This window comes from Rattus norvegicus, chromosome 4 (genome assembly GCF_021556685.1).
Source record: "Rattus norvegicus strain SHRSP/BbbUtx chromosome 4, alternate assembly SHRSP_T2T, whole genome shotgun sequence".
Taxonomy (NCBI): domain Eukaryota; kingdom Metazoa; phylum Chordata; class Mammalia; order Rodentia; family Muridae; genus Rattus; species Rattus norvegicus.
Window position 1 is genome coordinate 134,840,156 of NC_141537.1, and position 21,460 is coordinate 134,861,615.

Genomic DNA, 21,460 nt, shown 5'->3' on the forward strand with positions numbered 1-21,460 from the left:
TAAGAGTCCCTGTATTTTTAACAGACCCACTAACTGTTCAAAACTGTGAAATCCAAAGTCTCTCTGAGACTCCAGGCAAACTCCACAAGCCCATGTAAACACAGTAAGAAATGTAATTAGTTCCAATTTGCAATGACATAAAGGAAGAACAGGAAAGTCATATAGAAAGATTGGATCACAGAAAAAGAAAAGCCAAGAAGAACGAAAATGTTTTTAAAAAGTAATTCTATTCAAGTTATCCTCTTGGCTTTGTTGGGTTGGGGGGTTCCCTTCACTAGAGCCTTACCACCCTCAGCAGAAATGGGCTCTCCCAGGCTGGCTCCCTACAGAGTCCACAACTCTCTTGGCTGATGTCCTACATTGCTGGTGTGCCCAGCATCCTGAGGTCTCCATTGCAGCTGAGGTGTCGCCCTGAGCAGTTTCATACTCAGCCTGCTTGGGAACTCACTGCAGGGAGTATAACCTGTTACACACCCTCTAGGCTCGCGCAAGGGCTCAGTCCTGAGAGTCACTGGAAGTTCCCAGTTGGGTTTAGATAAATGACTTGTATTAGGCGCAGCCAATGTGCTTACAGGGAAATATTAGAGGCGATTTAGCCCAAATCAGTAGACACTCTGGAAAGGGTAAAATGGAATTTTAAAGCAGTTCTAATTCCCATTTCCCCGATGGCTACGGATATTGAATACATCTTTAAGCATCTTTTGGCCATTTGTGTTCCTTCCTTGGGGTGTTGTCTAGTGGGAGAGGGGCCTCAGATTGATTAGCCTGTATACTGATTGGATGCTTCCATTTTTGGCGTTTAATTTTTACAGTTCTTTATATGTCCCAGATATTAGTTTCTTGTCTAAAGTGCCAAGTGGCAAGGATTTTCATTTTTTCCTATTTCAAGGCTACCTCTTCATTCTGATGACTGTTTCCTATGCTATGTGAAAACCTTTTAATTTCATGTGATTCCATTTGTCAATTCTTGGGATTATTTCCTGTGTTATTGGAGCCCTAGTCAGAAAATCCTTGTCTATGATATATCTTGAATTTTTTTCCCCAGCTGTTTCAAAATTTCATGTTTGACAGTAAGGATACCATGGATGTATTAATACACACAGTGGGATTTTATGCAACCTTAAATAAAATGGCAGCATGCCATTTGCAGAGAAGTGGATGTTTGGACATCATGTTAAGTGAAATAAGCCAGATACTTAAAGGCATTACATCATGTCTTTCCTCACACAGAACGTAAATTTCAAATGTATGAGCATGTCTGCATACATGTGAGACTTATGTCTCTATTATTAAGTCGCAAAACTAAAAGGGGGATTGCCAAAAGGGAGGAGAGGATCTTAAGGAGACAGGAAATAGAGATAACGAATCAGAAGGACCAACTGGGGGAAGAGAAGAACCGGCTGGAGGTAGAGAAAGGTCAGGGCAGGGCAGTGGGAGAGGGAGGAAGGAGAAGGACAGATGTATGATTAGGCACAGGGAAGTCCACTAGTTTGTGTGCTAACCTAAAGTATTAATCGTGATAATTGGTTGGCATTTGGGGATGGGTGAAGCCTTTTGAACCTAGGATGAGCAGACATTGTCAGCTGCAAGGAGTGACCAATATTACAAGGAAGATTTATGGGGAAAAGGAAAAAAAATCTAGTCAGAGACTGTCACATTTTCAAGAATTAAAGAAAATGAAAGACCCTGCAGTATTCAGGAAGTTATTTCTTAGGGGTTGTTTATGTTTATGTTATGTTTATGTTTATGTGTATATAGCAGAATGATGTGGTGCCCCAGTATCTACCAAGCTTGCCAACTTCCAGCCCTGCTCAGTGGTAGGAGGCGGGTCTAGCAAAGAATGGTACCCACTCATTATCCTCAGCAACACAGTCCTGCCCTACTAGCATTCAACCTCATCCCTTGTATAATACGTGCCTCACATTGCAATGAAAATGGTATGTTTTTAGTTTTGCTATTCATTCCTTCAGTCCGCCGCCCGTTCACTTAACTTTTGAGACAAGGTCTCCATCGCTACATAGGGCCAGGATGACTTCGAACTTGTAGTCCTACAATGTAAGGTGCTTATTATATGAGGGATGGGGTTTTGATGTTAGTAAGCCAGGACAGTGTCATCTACAGATGGCAGAGGTTGCGCCTTACTTCTATGTCCCCGGTGGCTGTTGTATGTGACTTAACATTTATTTAGTAAAATTTTTGTTAGCTAATTGGTTGAGCGGGTGATTTCCCATATGTGTAGTGATTCTCTGGACATGTTTACTGTAGGCAGTGTCTTCATATTTCATAAGAACCATTGGCATCTCCTCTCTCAATCATCATTCCTAACTGGGAACTCTAGGTGTTTCAGATCAATTAAGTCTACGCATTATAAAGGATGTTGTGTGCTTTGGGATGTTCGTGAATGTCACTGGCTTCTACACTCTGGGGTCTGGCAGGACCTTATCCTCTTTAGTCAGAACAACCAACCCACATGTCTCTTGGAGAGCAGAATCATCCCTGTCTGAGAAACCTCTATAGGGGAAGAGTAAGGGTGAGTCTTGTGAACTGCTAGGTAGGATATGTATGTATATGCAACCTTTAAAAAATAACACAAAAATAAAACTTTAAAAAAAATCCATGCTTGCTTGGCGGAGAGGACCTATACCTTTTGTTATATTCTGGCAGAGGGGCAATGGCTCAGTAAGGTTAAGAAAGTTGGTTCTAGAATTTTCAAGTTATTTCCCACTGCCCTCTGATACATGGTTGAACTTAATAAGCAGAGAGGCTCAATGAGACCGCTGGTTAATGGCTATGCGAGTTCCAATCAAGTGCTCAAGCCTAATAAACCCGAATTGCTATGAGGCCCACAAAACAAGCCCTTTGAAATGTTTTGGAGAACCACTGTAAATATGGAAATTGAGTGCAAGCCTTCCTGTGACATATAGAACCTAACGGTCAATTCACTTAACAAAGGAGAATTAAATTGCACTTCTGAAACTTGAAAGTCAGCAGTAATTGGATAAAAAGCAAGAAGAGAAAGTCGCATAAACAGATGACTTAAAAATGGTCTCAGGTGAATCTGTGTATGGGCAGGAAAATTTAAATTATAAAGAAAGAAAGAAGATGGATGTAAGCATGGCTGAGCTGAATTTAATGGGCGATGTTTCCACTTACTTAATCACATAATGCCACTACTTGGGACTCTATATTACTGAAGCAAATCATTTGTTGCCTCCAAAGGGAGCCATAATAATGCAAAATGTGCCATGAAATACCCAATTAAATTATTTTAACACGTTGGAGATTGTGGGATGGTGCGCTTCCCCTAATCATTCCTCAGGCTGACAGTCTGGAGGGTGCGATCTGTATTTAATATCTGGTTTGTATTTCTGCAGTAGTGTGTGTGTGTGTGTGTGTGTGTGTGTGTGTGTGTGTGTGTGTGTGTGTTCCTGTTCTGCTCTAGCTATGAAAATATTTGAGTGCATCCCAGCTGGGAATGTAAGGGGTAAAAATAATCTGTAAGCAAGACAGTGGCCTCCCCGAGCACTCCTGAGGGACACTGGCGACATGACATAACTGGAACTTGGAAATGAGGCTCTGTAAGCTTGGCGCCATGGCAGAAGCTTATTGTGATGACTGTGCCAGGGGCACGTATCTGCTACCTGGTAAAATTGAGTTGTTTGCTCAACATAAACCTTCCACTGTCTCGTGTTGGTTTGGGTAAGGGAGAAGGCAGAGGGCGTGTAAAACATTCACTTGCAAACTGTTCCAATAAATGTGATATTTTACCAGTCTATTTTTTTTTAAAATGAAATATAACCAAGGGTGTGGATGAGTGATGTGTAGCTTAAATTTCCTGAATATACTTTCGAAATGTAAAGTTATATGCATTCATTATAGAAAATAGTTAAAAAGAAAACAGGGACCTACAGTATTACCACCAAGGAATAGTCTTCAAGTTACGAACATTTAAAAACTTTAAGAAGATTCCTATGAACACAGACAGACACAGAAACAGCATCCAACGTGTGGTACAGAGACGGTTTGCCTTACGCGCTCAAGTTCCGGCTTCCACCAAAGACTCTTGGCCTGTATTCGTGTGTGTCAGTGGGTGCTGCCTGTCTAATACTGTGTCGTGATTTGCTTCCTCAGCCACCGATCAGCCCTGTCTACATTGCATAGCCAAACTTCATCGGTGTTTATGGAATGAGAAGGGTAGAAGAGCATCATTTTCTCTGAGAGAGGACAATGACAGCTCAAACCCATGATCTTACTTACATGTGTGCACACTCACGCGCAGCAGGGTGCGGGACTGTGGTGTTGAAGCAGGTGAGTCTATGTGATTTCAAGATTAACACGTTCTATACATCAAGTTCCATGACAGCCAGGGCTACATACTAGACCCTGTCTCAATAAACAAAACCAAACTACAACAAAACCACCACACACCCAGCTACCTATTTAATTCCACCGGAACGGGATCCTGAGGATCAGGGAGCCAGCTGGCACCTGCATGGTGCCATTGTGTGAAGGATGGAGACAGAGCTTCCCCTGGAACTTATGGCTTCCATTTGGTCCCTTAGTCTTCTGCAAGGCTCACACTGCTCAAGCATATGCGGCAGACTTGCTGTTATATATCTTGACGTTTATTTGTTTGCTTGCTTATTCACTTACCTAGTTACTTATTTTTCTTTTGGTGAGTCAGCGTCTTGATATAAGCTGGAGCATGGCCTTGAACTTGCTACTATGTAGCCAAGGTGCTTCTGAGTCCTCCTGTTTTTCTACCTCAGTTTCAGGGGTGCTGAGATTCACAGGTGCATACCATTTGTGTGTGTGTGTGTGTGTGTGTGTGTGTGTGTGTGTGTGTGTGTGTGTTGCATGCACGTGAGTATACAGGCACACACGGTCATGCACACACATGCAGAGACCAGAGCAGTGTTTTCCTCAACCACTTTTAGCTTTATTACCCCGAGCTAGGGTCTCTTGTTGACCTGGTAGCTCGCCTTTTCAGGCCAGACTGGATGGTTAGTGAGCTCTTCCGATCTGTTCGCTTCTGTCTCCCAGTGCTGGGGAGCCTGGCATTTTACACAGATGCTGAGGATTTGAACTCAGGTCCTCTTGCTTGTACAGGGAATGCTTTTATCCACAGAGTCATCTTCCTACCCCTCAGTTGTTTTTTGTTTGTACATAGATGAACCATTACTGTAGCAACATCCTGCTGTAAGAGTGCATATTTAATTACAGAGCATCCTTTATTCCAGATGCTGTCTGAGAGCTTTATAGGGCTTTAAATAACTAGGTACTTGGTACCTTTCATTGGCTCCATTTGACAGACGAGAAAATGGAGGCACAGAGGAATTAAGGCCTTTAGCCATCCAGCTAGCGAGTGACTGAGCTGGGATGTGAAGCTGAGTACTCTGATTTCTGAACCTGAAATCCTAATTAACCCCTTATTGGCAATGCCTCTCTCTTTCTTTTTCTTTCTTTCTTTCTTTCTTTCTTTCTTTCTTTCTTTCTTTCTTCCTTCCTTCCTTCCTTCCTTCCTTTCTTTCTTTCTTTCTTCCCTTCTTTTTTCTATTTAGATGTTTCAGTGAATATTTTCACTTGTTTCCTTAGGATAATTTCCGTGTAGTTTTTATGTAATAAACATTATTAAATAATGCCAAGTGCCCAATGATGCTCTAAGCTCTTTAGAAAAATCAATTCTCTTGATCTGAATGACAACCCTAAGACTCGGGACCCATTGCAAATTTCACTTTGTGTGTCAGACACAAGGAGACTCAGCAGAGTGAATGGTGGTGCAACAGGAGTTCAAGCTGGGTCCTTGGGCTCCAAGGTCAGCTTATATGATCTCTTTCCCCACAAATTAGGGAGAAACATCGTGGACCATAATTCGGGAAGAGGCCTGCCAGACTGAACCAAAGAACAAGAACTTGACGTATATACCTGTCTTGGGGCACAGTGTTCTAGCTGCCTTTTGTTACATGCATCGAGTTACATTTAAGACTATATCGTATATTCATATATACAAACTGTTACCCATAATATTAGTTTAGTTGTTCAAAATAATTTTAATAATACCTTATTCTTGAGAATTTCATAGTATATATTTTGATCATGTTTAATCCCTGTCCCTCCCCCTCAATCTTCCCAGAGACATCCCTTCCCCTGCAACATTAAACTTAATATCATAAAAGAAACAAAAGACAGAAAACAAAACAAAACAAAACCTTTGTGCTGCTTATCCTCATTCACGTGGGGCTGTCTTTTCATCGGAATGTGGTCATGCTCTTAAAGAAAAAGTCTTTCCCACTTTTGCAGAACATCAACTCTTAGCATCTCCTTAGCTGGGGGCAGGGACTCCTGAGCCCCTCCCCCTCCATGCTTTCATGTTGACTGGCTTGATCTTGAGCAGCAAAAGGCAGCTGCTGTGAGTTCACGGGTGCAGTAGGACTTGCCATCATTGTGTTTCTTAGGTTTTCCTTTGACTCTTCCAGTCTTTTGTCCATCTCTTCCTGAGCCCCACAGGGCCAAGGTATGATATAGATGTCCCCCTTTGTGGCTGAGTAATCCACACACACTCACTCTCTTCACTTTGACCAGTTGTGAGTCTCTGTGATAACCATCACCCACTGCACAAAGAAACTTCTCTGATGAGGCCCAAGAGCTGCTCTAGTCTAGGGGTATAGAGATTATTCAGAACATCTACAAATGTAGAAAAATTGAAAACCACCAGGTGATTCTTAGATAATCACTTCTGCTTTGGTAGGCTTCTAATATATCTTTTTAAATCAAAGGATAAATGTATGCACATTAACAATAAAATTGCTATTCTTTTATTTTGATTTTTGATATTTTAAAAATGGCAGCACTTATTGCTTTTATAAATTGAAAAGGTGTATTGTAACTAAACAGTCTGGGCAGAAAAAGGTTACGCTCCATTGTTACGTTTTCTGGAAAGCCCCTCACAGTGATGAATGCCTTCATTCGTTCAGTATAGCTGACCCGAGTCTGCCTTTGGGCTTTAAGTCATAGAGACGGCTGGCAAATGGTCTTCCTTTCTTTTCTCCCCAGTTTGGAGCATCCATGTCTGCTGTAGCAGCTCAGTCAGCTCATTACTCTTACGTTTCTTTCTGTGTTTCGTCTGAAGTTTACAGCTGGTATGGCTGGGAGTCCCCAGGTCCCTGGCCTTACCAGATGCTAAGCTCTTAGGTCTTCTAAGGATGAAATAGGTGTTGCATGTTAATTTAGTAAGGGTTTCCATGGCTGTGAGGAGACACCACGACCAAGGCAACTCTTATAAAAGAAAGCATTTAACTGGGAGCTTGTTTACAGTTTTAGAGGTCGAGTTCACTATCTTCATGGTAGGAAACATGATGGTCCACAGGCAGGCATGTTGTTGGAGCAGTAGCTGAGAGCTACATCCTCATTTAAAGGCAGGTGCAGGAGTGGGTAGGGGACTGCATCTAACATGGGCTTTTTAAAAAATTGGATATTTTTACTTACATTTCAAATATTATCCCCTTCCCCCCACCCAACCACCCACCCCTTCTGACCTCTCTACCCTGACATTCCCCTACACTAGGGGGAAGGGGGTCCAGCCTTGGCGGCACCAAGGGCTTCTCCTCCCTTTGGTGCCCAACAAGGCCATCCTCTGCTACATATGCAGGTGGAGCCATGAGTCTGATCATAACATGGGCTTTTGAACCTCAAAGTCCACCCTCAGTGACACACTCCCTCTAACAAGACCACATCTACTCCAACAAGCCACACCTCCTAGTCCTTCTCAAATAGTACCACTCCTGACACTAAGCATTCAAATACATGGAACCTGTGGCAGCCATTCTTATTCAAGCCACCACACATTCCAACAACTGAACCTCTGCGACATGCTACACCCATCAACCTAGGTAGCATTTTTATTTGTCACACAACAACAATTTATGTATGTTTTTGTGTGATGTCTCTTCCCCATGGGGGCATGTGAATGCCTATAGCCAGCACTCAGTCCCGCTATGCAGTAAGAGCTCCTTAATGAAACATTAAAGAAATGAATTAGGAAGCTGATGAGGAGGGTCTAAACTAGGATGAAGTCACTGCTCTCATTTGCATAAGTGACTCCCACTGGCTCCTGTGTGGGGTGTTTGTTCCCCAGGTGGCTGTTGGAAGGTGGTGAAGCATTTAAGAAGTGGGACCTCGTGAGAGGTCTTTTGGTTATAGGGTGTTCTCTCTTTTCTTTTTGGATTTTGTTCTAGTCAGGAGGTAAAGGGCTTACTCTATCATACAGGCCCACCGTGATGTGCAGCCATAGGACCAGAAGCAATAGTCAGTCATGAACTGAAATATCCCCAGTGTGAGCCCAAATGAACCTTTCTGATTTTTAAGCTGATACATAGCCTTGGTGTTTGTTATAGTAATGGTATAGAACAGTGCTAATCCACCAGAGTTAATGCAGGCACTGGGGATAAATGAATAAATGAGCACAGGATCAGGGAATTGTAACAGAAAACATTGCATATTCCTCTCTCTCTCTCTCTCTCTCTCTCTGTGTGTGTGTATGTGTGTGTGTGTGTGTGTGTTAGTGCATGGAGGCTAAGTGAAGACATCAGGTGTCTTGCTTTATCATTCTCCATTGATTCCCTTGATAGAGGGTCTCTCACTATTGCAAGAACTACCAGCAAACTCCAATGGATCTTTCTCTGCTCCTCTCAGTGCTGGTGGCCGCACACAGCATTTTCCATGGATCCTGGAGATTTGAGCTCAGGACCTCATGATTGTACAGTGAGTGCTCTTCCTCAAATAAGCCATCCCCCTATCCATTAACAAGGAACTTTAGGAGAACTTGCACACTGACTGGTTGAGGTGTGTGTGTGAGAAGATAGTAATGTATCCAGGACTGGAGGGAGAGGCTGTACCTTGGTTAAACCAAGGCATTCCAAGAATCAAGGAACAGGACCCATTGATATTTTTACATGGTGACCGGCACTCCTAATCTGGAATTAGCATTGATCTTGCCCATGGCCCCATCTTCGCTGGAACTGAGATTAAAAAGCAACAGTAACAAATTTCTAAATCTTCACCCTTTATCAGGGATGGCGCGTTCTACTGGGCGAGAAGCAAGCAAGTCTCGAATCCAGGAAATCTGCAAGGAAGGGATGTTTCTCTACGATAAGGAGCTTCGTGTTGAAATTTAATCCTTCAAACCTCTACCTCCTTAAGACTGCATTAAATGGCTTCTATTAGCGTGACTGCACCAAGATACCCGGAGAGCAGGGGAATATTTGAAACCCCCACAAGGGGCAAGGCATCGGAAGCTGAGCCTCTGCCGTGATTTAGGAGCCTCACTAAATTCCTAAGTGGAAATGGCTGACAGGCTCGGATGCTGAACCCTTTCATCTTCCTGATGGAATGCACCTTGGCTTGTGCAGTAAAATGAAAACTGGTGAGGAACAGCGCAGTAAAGTTCATGTTCTCTTAGTAGCAAGGTGAGGATCGGAGGATAATTACATGTAGAAATGCTGCCCTGGGCCTCCTTACCCATAGTGGCCGGGAGAGAGGCGGCATCTATTACAGATTCCAAGGCAACCTACATAATCTAAAGGTTTCTCATTAGCATCCTGTGCTCGGCTGGCCGAAGTCTCAGGCTCTCCGCTAATCCTGCAGCAGAAAGTCGTTGTTCCTGGAGCCTCATTTAAGGCGTTTAGCTCTCCTAATGGACTCCTGGTGTAATTAAGAAGCACAGGTTTCTATGCGTTCACGGAGAGAGGTACGACTTGAAGGGGCTTTGGTTATCATTTCTGTGCTGGTCTCTTACTGTGCCTGCCACCAATCCCTAAAGACCCAACCTTAGGGGACTGTTTACTTCTCAGCTTCAGGAGGAATGTTCTAAAGTGTCCTCAAGCTGTTAGAGGCGGAGAAGGAAGGAGCCTGATCTGAAATTGGATGCGGACCCTTAATGGCAAACTTGCGTGCATCCATAGTATTTTGGAAGGTGGAACAAAGCTGCCAAGCAGACAGTGTCAGTGACCCTCACCTATGCACCCGCCTTAAGGGATCCTAGACGGTAATTCCATAGGCTGTGGGGATTTGTCTTATGAAGGCTCAAAGTATATCACTCTCTAGTGCAGATCGGCACAGGAACAGCTTGGTCCGGCCACACAGGCACCCCTGCCACTACACCATTCTCTCTGCATGCTAGCATCACTCTCCTACCTATATTAGCAGGATTCCAAGGCAGTGGCCCAAGATTTCTCTAATTCCTGCCATAGGCAGCCTGCACAGGCCTGGGACTTCTTCATGCCCCTCCAGAAACTAGCCCAGCATGTCTCCTGAGCTGCCTCTCTTTCCTCAGGTAAGATGGGTACCATACAGGTTCTCCTAGGTATTGAGAACTACATTTTTTTTTTTTACCCTGAAAGGAAACCTGCATCCTGTGGGGTGACTCTTAGCATCATGGTCCTGAGTTCCAGGTGACTTTAAAGTGCTGATGGACATGAACTCCAAGACCATGAAGCACAGGGCAGATGCTGACCTCAGTCTGGGTGGTGGGGAGACTGGTTATGTCCTTTGGATATGTCCCAGCTTGACTTCCACAGTCTCTGCTTGCACACAGTTGGGTGTGTCTGCTTTCGCATGGTGCTAGTGGTATAGCTGTAAGCTGAGCTTCAGATCCTAGATAGATCTGATTTGAGATTTGTGTCCTTGGGGTGAGGAAAGAGTGTGGCAGACGGTTTAGAGCAACCCCCTCCCCCCAAATTCAATCTCTGGCTGTGTACTCTCTCTGAAATCGTAATTTCATCTATAAAATCAGAATCGAGTCTACTGTGGGATGTATACGTCGGGGTATGCACGGAACGCGTTTGATGAGAAAGTGACAGAATGGGAAAGCATCGCTTTGCTTCACAGCTATCACTCAGCCATCTTGCAAATGTGGGCTGGGAACGCACTGTGCCACACCTGTGTGATTCAGGGAGCATCCTTGACCACTGATGAAAAGCTCTTGCGAGAGCACATCTCAGTGATGACACCTGCGGGGCTAACCTTTGTAAATGAGGAACAGCCTCGGCCTTTCCTTGTAATTCTGTGAACTCCTCTAAGACATCATCCCTCCTGGAAGACACTGTCCTTGCCCTAGCCCTGGGAATCTGCGTGAATGAGACTAGGAGCCTCACTGTATATGAAATTCTCTGCTTTGAAAGGTAGACCAAGTATGGCTGAGTTCTCCACCAGGTCTCCAACACCTGTTCCTTCCTACCTGTGTCACCTCTGTCTGCTGTCTCCTGTGTCACCTGTCTGCTGTCTCCTGTCTCACCTATGCAGAACACAACACGGCCCCCTTTCTGTTACTCCTGGAGACATGATTCTTCCCTCTCCCAGGCTTTAACCTAGTCACATCCATGGGAACTCATTGACTAAGCCATCTCCTCAGCATGAAGGTGGTGGTGACTAATTCTGATTCCTCTAGCTCCTCTTCTTCCTCTCCCTCTTCTTCAGTTTTCTGAGACAAGATTTCTCTGTGCAGCCCTGGCTATCCTGGAGCTCACTCTGTAGGCCAGGCCATCCTTGAACTCAGAGATCTGCCTGCCTCTGCCTCCTGAGTGCTGGGATTAAAGGCATGCACCACCATGCCTAGCTTTTTCTGATTTTTTTTCTAAGTCTGCACATTTGATAATGGCATGTTGCTGATGGAAAGTCTTTTTACCCTTTTTCTGAAGCCTGAATCAAAATTTATACTTTGTTTCTTTATGTAATTACTAGTGGGTCATGTCTCCCAAAGGTGAAATCGCTTTCCTGAAGGTCTTGTCTTTCCTGTTCACTGATATCCCAAGTACAGCTTAGGTGCATTTATCTATTTACTGACTGACTGAATCCTGTTCATTAGGCACTAATGGAATCTCTTTTGTTCTGTGACCATTACTGTAAGTTATAGGCGATGTCCTGCAGACTTGAGAATGTGTTCCGGAGCACTGGGGATGAGCTTCGGCACAGCGCGGGCCAGTCCGCTGTAGCTCAGACCGAGTTGGCTTCTTGTTGTCTGCCTGTGTAAGTTCGGGGCAGACAATGGTGGGAGCACTCAGGCAGATCAGCCGCAGCTGTATCTGGCAGGAAGCGATGACAGGTGATTAAGCAGCCTGTGCGTCCTTTCCTGGAAGAGGGGCGGAGCGGTGGAAGTGTCAGTAATCGATAATTGCCCATTTTATATGGAGACTTTATAGGCCAATCTCAATTAATTGTTTCTGAAAGAGTAGTAAAATTAGGCAAGGAGGCCATCAGAGATGATGGGTAGCAAGGGGCGGCAGCTCAGACAGGCAATTAGCATCACAGAGGTCAGAGCGGTCTGGATGTGAAGGGCATCCTGCATCCAGGACCAGGCCATCAGCAGAAGCAGAGTCCTGCAGTGAGCTTCCCTGGCAAACAGAAGGTTTGGCTTCGAGTGCAAGAAAAGACAGAGAGGACTGGTTATGTGTGGTGGAGAGGAAGAGTGGAAAATGGTGGCCAGAAGCCAGCCGGCTCCCTTCCTGGCAGGGTTTCCTCCTTAGGCACAAAGAAATTTTTTTTGCTATTGATGTAACTCATCGTGCTTTTGGCAGGTGCAGACTTTTAGTATAGTGCACATTTCTATGTGGACAAAAAAGAATGATCCTTAAACACCTCCAAAATGTTCCAGGTTTTAGGAGCTCACTGACAGGCTTCCAGGCCTAAAACATGTTATTTAAAACTCTTTTCAACAACGCGGTAGATAATATCTACTGAGTGTCTTTTGTGTGGTGCTGCAAAGTCCACGAGAAGGAAATCGTGGAGTAATGAGTGTGAGTTTGTTTGTAAAGAAAATGATTAGGAAGCTAGCCAAATAAAATGAGAGAGAAAATACAGTGCTAATTACTGAGAACAGTACTCTAGGTTTATACAAACCATTATGCATCTTTTCTCTTTGCTTTGTGTCTAAAAACGTGAAGCCAAAAAAAATAAAAAACCAACCAAACAAACAAACAAACAAACAAAACAAAACAAAAAAGACACCCAACAAGCAAATATTCTCAAAAACCTTCATTAAGAATGTGAAGGGAGAAACAAGATTAGCTGGACCTGTTGACGTCTCCTTCTTCTCCTCCTCCTCCCCTTGTTGATGCTTGCAATGAACTAGAAGTTCCCAAAGAGAGATTGCTGGAGGAGAGGAAGGGGCAAAGAGCCTACTTAATCAACTCTGACTGTCCGATCAATCGATGGCAGGCTGGCCTCTTAAAAACCCCACTGGACTGCTTCTGGACAAACAAATGTCAATATCTTGTCCAGCATGTTTTGGTCCAGGTGGGGAGACTTCTGAGAGGCTTAACAAACTGGAGTCTCCCTGACCCAACTACTTGGAGAGGGCACAGTTTGCACTTTCTGGTCAAATGGAATTACCAACTGTCAACACTCATGTACAAACATTCTGGAACAAAGACCTTAGCCGGGTAGTAGTTTTTAGGAAGTTAAATGGGTCTTATCCCATGCCAACAACTACTAGTAGTTTTAAACACAGCAGAAACGCTGACAGTTGCTCTTACATTTTCCTTCATGATTTTACCTTCGATGAAAGAAAACTTGAGGATTCCGAGTTCTGTGGTCCCTTTCTTATTGAGATCTACTCTACCCAATATAGTGGCCACTAGACATACGAGATTATTTACATATGAATTAATATCTTAGAGCAAAAATGGTGAGTTTAAGATGAATTTAGATGTGAAAGTTTAGGTTAAAATTTAAAATGCTTATTAGAGGTTAGCTAAGTGGCCGTGTGACTAGTGGCTGTCACGTTAGCAACTTCAAGTGTGGAATAGTCACACATGGTACCTGGACCATGCTGTATATGATTGGCACATTCTGAAACCACGACATGCACTGGCCTGTTTATAGGGAGGGTCATTTGTCTTGTGAGATTTGGGTTGGTGGATATTTGGGGCACAGGAGAGGCAGCAGTCAGAAAGCTTTTGGTAATTTTCCCATCCCCAGTCATTTCTTAGTTTACTTGTACATCCCCAGAATATGCCTCTTGTCAGTATACTGACACCGCTTGGGGGTTGATTAGCTTCTCCACGTGAGTTCGATGCTAATCTGGGTTAACAAATTCAAAGGAATTCCTGTCATTTCTAGAGATGGTTAGTAGGAGATGAATCAAACAGGGGGGCAGAATCACAAGTAACTCCTCTCTTAAGGCACTGACTGGCTGATGTTCGTAGCCCCAGGGCATTGAAGCAGTCTGCGGGTAAAGCTTACCCTCCTCCAAATGTGGTCTCGTGATGGAGCTACAGCTGGCTGGTGCGAACTCTGGATGCTTCACTTAAACGTATCTCATCCGGAGAGCAGGTCCACGGCTGCCCTGCGAATGATGCAGGAGCTATTGATTGAATGTTAGGAAAACAAGTATCTCTACTGGGTTTGAGAAAACACAGTGTGCCACCTGCTTAGCGAGAATCAATAATGCAGGAGAATTTACTGGCTGCCGTTCAAATCTCAGCTCCCCTAATTGTTGGGTCTTGCAAAGTTACTGGTTTTCGAGGTGAGAGGTTAGCCAGTAAGTACCACTCACTAGCTCCTTGGTAGACCTGAAAAGAGTTTTGAGTTGTTTTCTATGATAATGAAATGGAAAAAAGCAAAGAAGGCTGGCTGCTGTGCGAGCTGGAGGCTGAAGAATGAAGCGCCGCTCCTAAGAGTTCAGGGTCCACTGTGTGGAGGATAATTACCGAGCAGAGCTCGAAGCAGGAATCTTTGCCCTGGCTCTCTTGTGCTGCGTGAGTTTCTTCTCTCTGGGCCTGGTTGGGGTTTGAGTTGATGACCCTGCTTGGGGAAAACTCTGGCATTGTTTCTAACTAGGACAATTTAAAAGCAAAAAGAGAGAGGAGAGACTCGGCCAGGAGCCCCGGAGTGTGGCCGGAATTGTGGGTTGTACTTGTTTTGCCTGGTCCATCCTGTCATGAGCATTAAGAATCAGTAAAAGGAATCTAGAGACAGAGAGAGAGAAGGGAAGCATGCAGGGCAGAGCAAGCTGGCTGGGGGCAGGGTACGCGATGGTGAGCGAGCTGAGTATTGAACTCTGGGCAGTAATATGGTGAGTTATAGTCCCAGGCCTGAAGGAGAGCTGGACGTCATCAAGTCTCTCAGTTTTACTAAGTTGTCACTCCTGTGTTATATTAGATGAACCGGTAACTACTATTCCGGAGGAATCAGCCCTCCGCTCTATGCCGTTACCTCCCTGGTATTGATTTTCGTGTGTGGGTGGGCAGTGATTCATGAGACGGCCCCTCCCTTCTCTGCCCGCGCTGGATCTTTTAGGAACCTAAGATTTGCCCTAGTTTAGCAACAACTTAGCCTGGATTTCATTCCGTGTTTGTAGATGATATCTTGGGATTTGGGGGATAGGGGTAGGGTGGGGCTCTGTGGTAAAATCACCAAATACGTGGTGAAATAAGGAAGGTAAGGAGCGAGGTGACTTTGTAAACCAGGAGCGGACAGCAGCCGCAGCTACCACCCTTGAACTCAAGGCTACCTCCCGGAGGAAGGTTGTTACTCTGACGTTTTATGGACCATTTTCCTAGACACACATTCTGGGTTTGCTGATAACTGTGTTCCATGCTGCTCTGCTCTGAGGAGAAGTAAGGGTCTGTCAGGACTGAGCTAGGAATGGAGGGCTTATTCAACATGCTAGCCCCACGGCCCCCAGGTTTGATCTTCAGAACTGCATGCAGGATTATTATACAATAAAGACGGTGGACCCCCTGGTCTCTGGTGGTTCCAGTTTTGTTCTTCGGTAGAAACTTAGGTGCAGTGGTGATTTTCTGCCTTTTCCCAGTGGGCAGTTGGGGTAAGAAGCTGATTTTTAGTCATTATTAGCTTTTGATCAAATACTTGGTTCATGTTGAAGGGTGATGAGGCTTGTGAGAAGCATGTATGTGTGTACATGTGTGTGTACATGTGTGTGTACGTGTGTGTGTGTACGTGTGTGTGTGTGTGTGTGCGCGCGCGCGCGCGAGAAACAACTAGGAGCATTGCTCCTCAGGCATATTTTGCCTTGAAGTTTTGGGCAGGGTCTTTCCTGGTGCTCTTTAGACTGGCAGGCTAGGCAGCCCCAGGGAGCTACCTGCCTATACCTTGTCAGTCTGGGATTATAGATGCGCGCTTCTGGGTCTGGCTTTTTAATGTGGATTCTGGAAATCAAACTTGTGCTTGCACGGCAGCATTTCACGATTGAGCTTTGTCTCCTCTTCAGCTCTGAGAAACAGGAGGCATTTCATGCAAATTGATGATTTGACCTCCTTGGACCTAGGGATTTGGGGCCTTATCCTTGTTTTATTCCCTCTGTGGTTGCGCTCTCTAGCCCTCACACAACGCAGTAAAGCGGCTCTCATCCAACCCACTGGGTGATAAAATGTTAGGTTTTACTTATATTGGTAGTCGTGTTTTGACACTGTGGTGGTTTGAAAGAGAAATGTCCCTCAAGGCTCACATACTCGAACATTTGAACACTTGGTTTTATTTAGGGAAGTGAAGCCTTGCTGGAGTAAAATGCATTAGTGAGGCTTTGAGAGGTTGTAGCCTCACCCCATCCCCATTTCTAACCCTCGTTCTCCACCTTCTGTGTGCAGCTGACCGTATGAGCTCTCAGTTGCTTGCTCTGACCTCTTGCTGCCACCCTGACCCCCATATTGTGGACTGTGTAAACCAAAATAAACCCTTTCTCCCGTGAGATGCTTTTGGTTATCATCTTATCACAGTAACAGAAAACTATTACACATACACACACACACACACACACACACACACACACACACACACGCACGCACGCACACACACACACGTACTCTGTTGGTGTAAAGTTGCTAATCCAATGTAATTATTTTACTGTCGCCAATGTTATATCCTCACTACGTGTTGCCTTCCCCTTATCCAAAATGTCGGACGCAGAAATGTATCAGACTTTAGATTTTTTTTTTATTATTTAATGTTTATGAGCATTCTGTTGCTGACAAACCAGAAGAGGGCATCAGATCCCATTACAGATGGTTGAGAGCCACCATGTGGGTGCTGGGAATTGAACTCAGGACCTCTGGAGGAGCAGACAGTGCTCCTAACCACTTAGCCATATCTCCAGCCCCATATTTTTTTTATTAATTTTTTTTCCTGTTGAGCATCTCTAAGCCCCAAATTGGGAGTCTAAAGATATTTCAGCATGACATGATGTTCCAGTCATTTGATTTTTGCACCATTGTTTGGACTTCAAATATTAGGATTAGGTATACTCAGCCTCCTCTGTTTACTGAGCACTTATGACGAGCTATGCCGTGTTACCCTTCTCACATATGTGGTGGTGGGAATAGGAATGGCCCCATAGGCTCATATACCTTCATGCTTGGTCATTGTGGAGTGATGGTACTTCAGATTAGGAGGTGTGCCTTGTTGGAAGAGGTGTGGCCTTGCTGGAGCAAGTGTGTCACTGGGGGGAGACTTTGGGGTTTCAAAGGCTCAAGGCTGGTTCTGTCTCTCACTTTTCCTGTTGCCTTTGAATCTGTATATAGAACTCTTAGCTATGTCTGCCTGCATGCCAGCGTGTTCCCCGCCATGAAGATAATGGACTAAACCTCTGAAAGTGTGAGCCAGCCCCAGTGAAATGCTTTCCTTTATAAGAGTTGCTGTGGTCATGGTGTCTCTCCACAGCAAGAGAACACTGGTGTGGCTACTGCTTTACTCATATCATCAACTGAGGTTTACGGAGTTCAAGAGTCTTGCTTAGCTGCACAGTGAGAGTGCAGGGGCGGGGTAGGCTTTCCTTCTCTCGGTGTTTTGTGTCACACCACTGCTTCTTTACTGTCCCTTGTGTTATATTCTGTCCTGAAACTTGGCAGGAGAGGTGCGTCCAAACTCAGGTGCTGCTGTTTCTCCTTCACTCCTTCTGCTCTCTAGGTGATGGAGTGCCAGTTTCCTCCTCCAGGAAGATGCCATTTTCCAGAGAACTGATGATGGTCCTGAGTCCCATTAGTTGACTGATGCTGTAGATTTCAGGGCAGCTGTTTAATGGGTTGTGAAGCCAGTTCACCGCTGGGTCACCCTATCCTGGCTGATCCTGAGTGAGGCATTTACAGATGGGCACAGGTTCATCCCACAGCAGGTGTGCTCCGGGGCATACACTTCCCAGGGCACCTTGGTGAATCGAATGTGTTGATTAGCAGAGTCTCCTCGCCCCTGCCTACTCTGATTCTCACTCCAACTGGCTGCTGCCTGTAAGTAATGAATAAATAGCTGTGCAGGGAGCCCTGTGATGGTGAGGTGGGGCTAGGCTGGGAAGTGGGGTACTTGACTCAGTCTTAACTTGTTCTGGTTGACAAGAGTATTAACAAGCCCCAATCTCTGGGCAAGGAACATTCTACCACATTCCATGGAATGAAAGGCATCAGAGTTTATTTTATTTACCCCTTGCACTAGGATATACCAAAGCAGATCACAGTGTCAGGATGGACAGTCAGATGCTAATGCATACATATTGGAAACAGTTAAGAGCAGGGATCTGTAATTTGTTAATATGGACACTATGCCTAGAAACACATGTCACTATTGTTCTAGATCATTCTATTCTTCATGGCCCCTGTAGGCCCTCATGTTAGACAGCAGTTTTAATGAGACAAAATTCCTACGTGAAGAAGATCATTTGAGACACTCAGTTTGTTCCTGTTGTCCTGGCAAAGTCATCAATGAAAGTCACTTACCATTTCAATCTGGAAGGTGTCCTGTTAGAATCAAAAGTCTTTTCATGATGTGATAGAGAATGCAGGTGCTGGAGTCCAGAGTCCAAGTGGGGGCTCAGTTAATTCTCTTCTGTGAACTCCACCTTCCTCATCTCTATAGCAGAGAAAGCAATGGCTATTGTTTTTGAAGGTTATCTTGAGGACGCAGTGCTGCAGAACTCATAAAGCATCAGAAGGGGCTGACACATAAGAATCTGAGGAAACTGTGTTTACTCTACTATGTAGACTTGCAATTTCTGGTGTGTGCAAGAAACCCAAACTGGATTTTATAGAACTCAATCTATTTTATAACTCAGATGCCCCAGCTTCTGTGTTTCTTGAATCTGGCAATATTTAATAACAAGCCCATGTCAGACACTAGCCATGCTGGTTCACAGGAATTATTTCTCAATTCCTCTATTGTTTTCTTGTATATGGTGGGCTAATGGTTACAACCCAGAGCCTAGGACTACAGGTTTTCAATCATTTCTGCTCTTAAACTTTAGCTCCTCCTTCCCATGGTTGGGTGACCAGGGAGGAGTATGTTTGTTGCCCCACCCTAACCTTGTAGTGTCTACATGATCTAGAATAATGTTTGTCCTACCTCAGTCTTACTTATCTTGAGGACCCAATGCCTCTAGACTAGAAATTTGTCTTCAGTTGAGTTACCAAAAACTGCTTGGCTCTAGACTAGGTGCCTGAACATTCAGCAGACAACCTCTAAATTTATCATAATTCCATTCTTGTACTAAATGGAACCTTCCCAGAGCCACAGCAGCTCACAATTGTTCTCATGACTACCAGTAAAGAGCCTAAAAGGTAACAAAAAGAGGTGGTGCTAAGATTCCTGAGAAATCTCCAGTCAACTCCAGGAAAGACACAGTGATTCTTTCCCTTTATAAGCCCATCTCTCACCATCCTAGCTTAGGCCTTATCATTAGAGCCTCCCAACTCTTAATCTGTGGGTCTATCACTTCTGTACTTGCCCAAGAATGAACAACTCTTATTTCTACTGGATCAGCATTCAGCCTTATTGCTCCCACAATGCCAAGAGGGGGGAGAGGACTAAGGTACCATATCTGGCACCCCAGTTCAAACATGGTCTGATGAGTTATGCTCCTCATTGGACAGCTACTTTTTTTGACTAAGGAAGCTCTTATCAACAGCAAAGGGACATTTGGTTTCTAGTACCTGCTGTAAGGCAGGGTTATTTACCACAAGGCATAGCCTAGGGAAGGTCAGGTGAGGGAAAAAGACATTGGTTCTGGGAGACTGAAAATAACCTTTCTTTCAAGACTGGCTTATTTCCAGGTCTTGGTGGTGGTGGGGTGACTCTTCTAGAAAGCTGAGCAATGTCTCTGTTATGGACCCAGGGCTCCTGACTGGACCGTTGGGAGCCAGTGGCCCCGGAACAACCTTCCTGGAACTTCTCTGACATGTGGATCTTGGCTTAATGTAAAGACATAATATGTATATCATATTACCATGATAATTCTACATACCTCAACATCCTGTCTTAACTGTGATATTTTATTTCGTGCAAGAAACTTCTTTGTCCTTTGCCAAGATTTTCTCAGACTATTCCTCCTCTGTACTCTAGATTTTAAATTCTAGGGCTTTTAACTTTACCTTTTTCTTCATGAAGAGGGCAGCCAGGTACCCTGGAATAGGCATCTGAGGTGGGGTGAGAGCCCACGGCAGATACTCAAGGTGAAGATGTCATCTTTGGGATATCTGGCCAAGTCCTCATCAGACCCAGAAGTATCCTCTGCTTTAATGGAATTGTTTTGCATCCATTTGTTGTCTGGGTTTCGTGCTTGTGGTCACCATAAAGACATTAACCTGAGGGCAGCAGAAGTAGATTCTATGAGGAATTTATTTTTCTAACTCGTGTTTGTGATTACTAGACATAGAAAACGATTCCTGAAAGTAGAATTGGGTAAGATTTTAGACTCACCGAAGTAAATCGCTCAGAATTGCGGAAGTACCATTTACCAAACAGCTTGCAACTGCTTTTTTGAAGAGAATTTCTCCTGACCATGTGTTTAGGCTCACAGATATCTTGTGATTTTCCTTTTGATTTTCCTTTTGGATTCTCTATGTATAAAAGTTTTTATTCTTGTTTGACCAGCATGCCTGAGCTAAAACAATTCTTATGAGCAACTTTGAGAGAATTCTTCAACTGTAGTTGCAACAGGTGCATAAGAAGTATCAGGTCCTGTCTGTCTGTCTGTCTTTCTCCCTTGGGTTTTCTGTGTTCACTTAGAAAGATGGAGGACTTCTGATAACCCCTAGTGCTGTTTCTACAAGCTAAACTCGAGGCCTTTAGGCAATAAAAGAAAAGAAAAAAAAACGTTTCTTATGGGTCCTGTCTAAATTTGAAGCAGCAAGAGACATTTTAAGATCTATAAAAAGCTCTTTGTAAAAGTGGCAAGGACTCACAATAAAACAGAACAGGAAACGAAAGGTCAGAGTGTGGAAGAGAACTCCCCTGTTGGGTGGCTGTGGAGAATGCTGTTTGCCTAGGTCATTGAAGGGCTACAACTGATTAGAAATAAGTTAGAATTTAGCCACCAACTCTTGAAAGCTTGACTCCCTGACCCTTTATGAAAGGGTTTCAGCTTGTGAAGGTGTCTCCTTTTCTGCTGATTGGCTCTTAGGACAGGGAAAGGATCCAGATCAACTTACAACTGCATGGGGGGCCTCACCTCTTGACATCTTTGCTT

The 21,460-nt window shown here is 44.3% G+C and overlaps 1 long non-coding RNA gene across 1 annotated transcript; it reads right to left on the reverse strand.

Moving 5' to 3' along the window:
* Window positions 1–11,811: 11,811 nt before the first annotated feature.
* Window positions 11,812–19,468, reverse strand: LOC120102356 (uncharacterized). The gene is made up of 4 exons (XR_015687259.1): window positions 19,339–19,468; window positions 18,717–18,849; window positions 14,236–14,338; window positions 11,812–12,124 (listed from the first exon to the last, which is right to left on the reverse strand). It is a non-coding gene; the product is annotated as an uncharacterized LOC120102356 (long non-coding RNA).
* Window positions 19,469–21,460: the final 1,992 nt, after the last annotated feature.